This window comes from Magnolia sinica, chromosome 14 (assembly GCF_029962835.1).
Source record: "Magnolia sinica isolate HGM2019 chromosome 14, MsV1, whole genome shotgun sequence".
Taxonomy (NCBI): Eukaryota; Viridiplantae; Streptophyta; class Magnoliopsida; order Magnoliales; family Magnoliaceae; genus Magnolia; species Magnolia sinica.
In genome coordinates this window covers 2,680,627-2,689,032 of record NC_080586.1, presented here as the reverse complement: position 1 = coordinate 2,689,032, position 8,406 = coordinate 2,680,627, and positions in this window count along the sequence as shown.

Here is an 8,406-nt window from a genome sequence, read left to right as displayed (position 1 = left end):
AGCCTAATTCGAAGAAGATGGGAGATAAAACCCTTGTGGGCAAAAACCCACAACACCAAGCAACTAACAATCTATTATAATTAGAAAGTTACGAGAGTTGAACAACTTACGGATTGAAAACTTTAGTTTATTCTCCAAAATCCTTGAAAATGTGCTAAGTTCTTTTCATTCTATCGTAATTGCGTAATTAAAAGTCCATTTATACAATTTTGTAGGAAATTAGAAACAAAAACTATGCACTTACATATTTCTCTTGATTGCACATTTGATCAACTTAGATATCAATAGTTTCTTAGTCAACTGCAACAGGTCTCAGTCAATCCAAAACATCATAACATACTTCGATCGACATGAGAATTCCTCAATTGGCTGAACAACACTGTTCAAAATTAAAGACACTAACAAAATGTACTATACGAAACCATTATATTAGACAATGGCCTGCCATCTAATCAAATTCCACCACATAATATTTGTATAAATATTAGTACAAGTAAGGCGGTGCTCAAGCCGCATACATGAGCTTAATTGGGTCATTATGTACAAATTCTTCTCATGCTTTCCACCGGTGGTCCTTCTGAGGTAATAAAGGGGATATGTGCTGTACAAAAAAGTAAAGAAGGTCGGCAGATATCATTTGTTAAGTGAAGGGACTTGGTTGCAATTTAAATGGATCAAGTTCCAAATAGCTTAGACACTCCAGGCGCACGTTAGCTAAAGATAAAGAAGAGGCATCTACAAATATCCTTTTCCCTTAGATGAGCCCCTTCCTTTAGTGAATCACTTTATCGAGTCTTTATGTTGTGGAAACATCTACGCGGTCGAGCTCATGAGAACTTCCCATGAGGTCGAGCTGTGTGGGCCCCACCATGATGTGTGTTGAACATCAACACTGTGAATTTGATGGGTCCCCTTTAAATTATAGGATATCCCAAAAATCAACCGTATAAGAAACTCAAGTGGGCCATACCATCTAAAATCATGTGAATACATGCATAAAACATATAAAAGCACTTGGTGAGGCCCGTCTGAAATTTGGATGCGTTTGAAACTTGGTCTGACCCCGTCCAAGTAGGATACACATAATGGATGGGCTGGATTTGTGAACCACATCTCAGTGGGCCCAACAAATGATTATAAGTGTTTTAATGGAGAGTAACCCCTCTCAACTTTTGTAGCTGGTGTGGCCCAAAAATTCACAAATTGACTTGATTTTTAAGTCCTAGGCCCACCATGGAATGGTCCATCTGACTTATGGGGTGGATGTTCAACACACATCACGGTGGGCCCAAACAACTCGACCTCATGAAAGTTCCCATGAGCTCCATCGCATAGAACCTTGTCCTCCCTTTATGCTTTACTTCCATGGATATGGTTTATTTGGTATTTTTTGTTTTCTGTAAACTCTGACAGGTTGCCAAAGTAAGTGGTAACCGCCCAGCGAGGAATCTTCCTCGCTAGCACTCTATAACACAAAAGATCAATAGGCCCACCATGTTTTTTGTGTGATATCCACTCCGTCCATCACATGAGCCCTTTTCTAAAGTCAATTTGATGAAAAACTACCAAAATCTCAGGTGGGCCACTGCACGTGAAACAATAGGAAGAGGATTCTAAGCGTTAGTTCCTGTGTGGACTAATTAAGTTGGGATGCAGTTTTTTTTTTTTTTTTTTTAATAATCTACTGTGAATATAATTTGATGGACGAATTGGATTAAACTCGACCATGATGGTGGGCCCCACAATGCTAGGGTGTGGTAGACGTTGAGCTACACACCTATAAAACGCATTTTCTTTATAACAGAAGGCAAGCTGAGGTGCATGACCGTCATTTGAGAATAGGTGAATGGTTTTCGTACCTGTGAAGGCACCCGGATGTTTATGCATTTATATTGCGTCCCACGCACGTGGCACATGCACGGAGGATGGGGTTTGGCGGCTACTTGGAGGGAGGTGGATTTCCTCCCAAAGCCTTTCACATGAAGTTCCAGCGTTAGAAACGTAAGTTGGGTCCACCGTATGTTGATTAGAAATCTACCTGTCCATCTTTTTTAAAAAAATATATAAATCAGTTTAAGACACGTGCCCAAAAATTAGCCGAATCCAATACTCAAGTGGGCCTAAAACTAAAGCATTGAACATCACAGTTGAAATATTTGTGGGGTTACATAGGTTTTGAACTGGCCTAATATTTGTGTTTTCATTCATCTAAGTAGGAATGAAGCTACAAACAGGATGGATGGCATGTAAATAGGAGTGTACGTCGAGTTGAACCAAGTTGAGCTGGCCTTAGCTTGAACTCGGTTTGGCTCGGTCCTCGAGCCTGACTAGCCAGCTCGGCTCGGCTCGGTTCGATCAACAGCTCGGGCTAGCTTGGGTCGAGTTCAAGCTAAGATCGAGCTGAATTCGTCGTTGAGGCATTTCCGCAAACACCTGAGCTACAACTTCACAATCTCACTATTTGGGAAGTAGAGGCAATGGTTTTATAAGTGTTTTATCAAACACCTTCTAAGTAACATAAAAATAAAATAATAAAATAATAATAAATAAAGAGAAAAAAGGTATTTGTTTAATGTACATACCTTGCTTGCCACCGGCCACATTTGGTTGAGTCATTTTATCAAATACTTGGTGAGCAATGTCAATGGCAAAGTAACCGAGTCACCGAACTAGTTTGATCCAAGTTCGATTCAAGGTGGATTCGATCCGAGTCGAGTCAAGCTGGGGCGTGCCCGAACTCATTTTTGAGCTCAAAAAATCAGCTTGACTCAACTCGAACTTAGCTTCGAATCGAGACGAATCGAGCTTTTTCGAGTCAAGTTGAGCGAGCTTAGCTCGATTCACATACACCCTTACATGTAAATTTCAATGTCGACCCAGAGAGGTTTCAACACTAGAAATTTCCCTACCCACCTTTTCTTTAGTGCTGCCCACTTGAGTCTCTGATCCTTCTCATTTTGTATCAAATGCTAAAATGAGCTCACACAATTGATGAACGGAGTAGATTTCTCGCAAACATTACGGTGGGCCCACCTAAGTTTACAGCGAATGAGCTATAATGGAGGCTTTCGCATGAAATCGGCATCCGACCTGGAGTAGCTGCGGGCGCGGATTTCCCTCTAAACCTAGGTGGGGACAACCGTGATGTTTTTCAGACATCCACTCCATTCATCCATTTTGTGAGCTCATTTTAGGACTTAAGCCTAAAATTTATTAGATCCAAGATTCAAGTGGGCTGCACTAAAAGGAAAAGATGGGTAGGAAAATTCTTACCGTTGAAACCTCCCTGAGGTCGACAGTGATGTTTACATTCCATCCATACCATTCATAACGTCGGATGAACTGAAAACACAAATATAATCCTGAATCAAAACCTCTGTGGCCCCACGAATATTTTAACTGTGGACGTTCATCCTCACGTTTTCAGACCACTTTACTATTAGATCTAGCTCATTTTTTGCTATATTTCCTCAAATGATCTCACAAAACAGATATACGGGTGGATTTCTCACAAAACGTCACGGTGGGCCCACCTAGGTTTCCAGCGTGTCACCACGTAGTAAATAATTTTAGAATTTATGGCAAACAGATTCTCATAAGAATCACAGTGGCATCCTCGTCTGGATTTGAATGACTCTTGTACATAAGGGCAGGGAAGTGGATTAGCTACTGAAAGGTTGAGTATCGAATATCCCTGCTCAAGTGATGTCACCAAATTATGTGGGCCCCACCATGATGTATATTTTGTATCCACACCAACCATTTATTTGGAGAGATCATTTTAGGTCATGAGACAAAGAATGAGTTAGATTCAAAGCTTGAGTGGACCCCACCACAGAAAACAGCAGGGAGAGTGACACCCACCATTAAAAAATTCTAAGGGCCACAAATATTTTTGATCAAACTGATATTTGTGCTTTCCCTTCTTTCATATCTGCGTTAACTTATGAACAAGATGGATCTGATATAAACATCATTATAGGCCTTGGGAAGGTTTCAACGGTGGGCATCACTCCCCCTACTGTTTTATGTGGTGAGGTCCACTCCAGCTTCAGATCTGCCTCAGGCTAATGCCTTAAAATGATCTATCAAAATACATGTGTAAGGTAGATACAACACATCGATTATAGTGGGTAGCTAATCCGCCTCCTGACGCTAGATTCTGAATGAGGGTGTCGATGGTGACGTGGAATGAAGGTGCTAGGTACCTAACCAGTATTAGATGCATTGCCTTTACTTTGTTGTATGAGATTCCAACTCTAAAATTATTATTGAATATATATACATAAAACATGGTGTCACTGAAGTAAAGTAAAATTACAAAGTAGTGAAGAATCTGATTGATTTGACCAAGGGCACTAGAGATGTGGGTAAGAAAAGATTATCAAGGATATTAGATCCTTAACCCTACTATGTGAAATTAGAATTTCCAGATGATATGAGATGGAATATTACCAAGGTTTTCAAGGATTTGGCTATGGGATGTGTGGCAAACTTGAAGGTATTTATGGTATGGATTTGATGGCTTGGATTGATAAGGGTGTAGGATGGATTAAATTTGATGGATGGAATGGATTAAATGTATTGGATGGATGAGTTAGATGAGTTGGCTAAGGTGGCTAAGAGATTGCTACATTGGTTAGGGTTGGTGAGTGGATGACTAGGATGGCTATGTTGTTGATGTCTCGAATCTTTCAACAACAGGATCTGTCGATGCCATTGAGAGTTGTTTGATACCAACGACAGCTGTTTGATGCCATTGGAAAATTTTGAAAATTACATGATTGGTTGTTGGACACTTTAGGTGTCCTGGTCGATGACATCGAAGTCCCATTGAGAAAATTTAGAAAATACATGTTTAGTCGCTGTAACGTTTTGGTATTTAGTTCGATGACATTGAAGAGGTTCAATGCCATCAAAGGTTGTTTGATGTCATCAAAGTGTCATCGAAGGTATTATTGAACGATCGTGCAGAGTTACGCAGAATTGCATAAGTGCAGGATTTGTTTCCTATTTTGATTGTGATTCACATAAATGCTATATATATAATAAATGCTATATATATATATATTTATATATATATGGGTGTAATCAGGAATATGGGATATCAAAGAGCTTTTTAATTCGTTTAAGGTTTACCAGGAATGAATATGATCATCGTGTTTATTACAAGACACTAAGTGATGAAAAATTTATCATCCTATTATTGTATGTTGATGACATGCTGATCGCTAGTCATAACATGTCTGAGATCGATTTACTGAAGACTCATTTATGAAGGTCATTCGAGATGAAAGATTTAAGGGCCGCAAAGAGGGTTCTCAGCATTAATATACACCGAGATAGAAAGATGAACAGACTTTGGTTATCTTAAGCACAATATCTTGAGAATGTATTGATAAAGTATGTGATGGATAAGGCAAAGTCGTTCAATATTCCCTATGTGACTCTTTTTAAGCTTTCATCAGAACAATGTCCTAAAACAGATAGGAAAAAGCATATTATGTCTTGTGTGCCTTATTTGAATGTGGTTGACAGTTTGATGTATGTCATAGTCTGTAAAAAAATAGAATATTTCACATACGGTTGGTATTGTTAGCAGATATATGAAGGTCGACTTCTGGTTACTCGTTTGTGCTAGCGAGTGAAGCGATCAGTTAGATGTCGAAACTTTAGTCTGTGACGACTCTTTCCACAACCGAAGATGAGTTTATGGTAGTAACGGAGGCATTCAACAAAGGTGTTTGATTGAGGGGGATGATAAATCAGTTGAGGCTTCAGCAGGAGGCTGTGCTGATTAATTATGATAGCGAAAGCACGATTTATTTAGCTAAAAATTCTATTTATTACTCACATAGTAAAAACATTGATGTTCATCATCATTTTATCTGCCATGTGATTAAAGAATGAGGCGTGACTCTGGAAAAGATTCACACGAGCGTGAACCTAATGGATATGCTCACTAAGGTGGTTCCCATGGAGAAGTTCAAGTTCTGTGAAACTTCTTTGGGCTTGATGAATGCATAAAAGGAAGACGAATGATGCACGAGAAGCAATGTGGAGCTGTGATGCAAGGAGAAATTAGATAAGAGGATAAGAAGCTATAAAAAATGAAGATTAAAGATATGGGGGAGATTGTTATTAATGTCTCAAATCTTTTAATAACAGAGTCTGTCGATGCCATCTAAAAAATTCAAAAATTATACGATTGGTTGCTGGACACTTTAAGTGTCTTGCTCGATGACATCGAAAGGGTTTCGATGCCATCGACGAGCCGTCGATTGCATCGATGTCCCATCGAGAAAATCTGAAAAATACATGTTTAGTCGCTAGAATATTTTGGTGTTTAGTTTGATGACATCGAAGAAGTTCGATTCCATTTAAGTGTCATCAAAGGTCTCATCGAACGATCGTGCAGAGTTACACAAATTTGCGTAAGTGCGGGATTTGTTTCCTATTTCGATTATGATTCACCTAGAGGCTATATATATGGGTGTAATTGGGAACATGTGGTATTAAAGAGATTTTTAATTCGTTATTAGGGTTTTAAGGGTGTAGCTTGGGGTGATTTGATGCTTGTTCGAATCGGGTAATTTCTATCTTTTGTAATTTTCTGCTTTTATAGTGCATATCTGTCGCTTTGTACCGTGGTTTTTTCTCGAAGTAGTTTTTCCATGTTAAATTTGAAGCCTTTGTGAATGGGCTTGATTGTGCTATTGGAATACTTTGCTTGATTTATCTCTGTGTGCTTCTGCGGTCCCCCCAATAAGCTAATGACTAGAGTATTAAGGCTAAGATGGATGGGAGCTGGCTAAGATGGCTAATAGCTAATGTTGGTTAACAGCCTAAGGCTTCTGTCCATCTCTTGGTTGTGTAAAGCTATTTTATGTTCAAACATGATGGCATTTTGGTAATAACAATTAGATTATATTATGAGTATTTTAATGAAATTAAACGAAGTTTGAAGGAGTAAAAGTGTCTTTGCTTGGTTTTATTTTTTAGTATATTTTTAGTCCCATATTGAATAGAATAGGAAATGTTAAAAGGTTCATAAACCTTTGCCTAACATAAATTCTTGTGAAGTATGTTCAACTATGTCAAAACCTGTATGCGCGCACAAGGGTACAATTGGTGAAAAACCTGTATTGGAAACCTTTAACCAGGCGTGTGCCCACTCTCGCGAGCTCCTTGAGTAGAGTCTTTATGGTCTAGGTTTTGCTCAAATTTATAAAACATTTTTTATCCATTGTTTTTATTGTGATTATGGGATGTGACCCACTTGATAAGGCCATTTTCGGGTCTTTTATAAGGGAATTGGGGTTAGGGTATGGAACATTTTGAAAGAAAAAATAAAAATCAAAAATCAAAAAATCATTCTCTTTCTTGCAATTTTTCCCTTTTATTCTTCTTGTGATTTAATTTTTTAATTTTTCTTGGGCAAAATAAAAGGTGGTGTGTGGTTTGGTGTTGGTATTGATGTTAGATTTTCTAACAGCCAATGCACATGAAAATCATTTGCTGGGGAGTTGTATCTTGGGAGATAATCGTATTGGCCAATTTTTGCATTGGTTTAACATATCGAGGACTATAAACTATCTCAAAATAAGTACCTCGTACACACCTCATCCCACCGACTGTTTCAAATCATCGACAATCGATTGCTGTAAGCATCTCAGATCTATTTTTAGGTGTAGAATTCCTTTATTCTACATTATTACAGTTAAATATTCTTCGTATCCATCACGTAGAATCAACATAATAGAGCGAAATACCATATGACTTTTTGTGCTTAGCTCTTTAGAGCTCTTAGAACACGTGACATTCTGCCATTGATTCGTAGGGATATTATGTTTGGGAATCTAGGTTAGGACTAAAAAGGTAAAGTATCTTTCCGAGATAATGTTATAAATGGGTGACATTTGACTAATCAATCGTTAATTAAGGAATTGTTGGAAACTACAAAGTAAATCAAGAGTAACATAAATTAAATTTTTGTTACTTAGCCTTGACCCAAATTCCGAGGTAATGTTGACTTCCAACTCTCGAAATGAATTCCTAGAGAAAAAATGGGTAGTTACTTATTTTTGACATAAATTTTGACACATAATTGATCAGTGATTCCTTGTAGATGTAAGCTCCGAGATGTAAAGGGAAAGGTAGTGGAATTGTAGAGAGAAATTAGATTTCGTTACTAAACGTAGTGAGAATTAAAATTTTGTTCCCACCATTTAAAATAAATTAATTTTTATTTATATATAAAAAAAACTATTATTTTTGGTAGGAGCAAGAATTGGATTTCCACCATCATTAGAAAGTCAATTTGATCTTATTTTGGGATTTGGATGGTGTGGACGAGGCTTTGGGTAAGTTTGGATTAAGCCGATGGATTTTTGGGTGGACCTATAA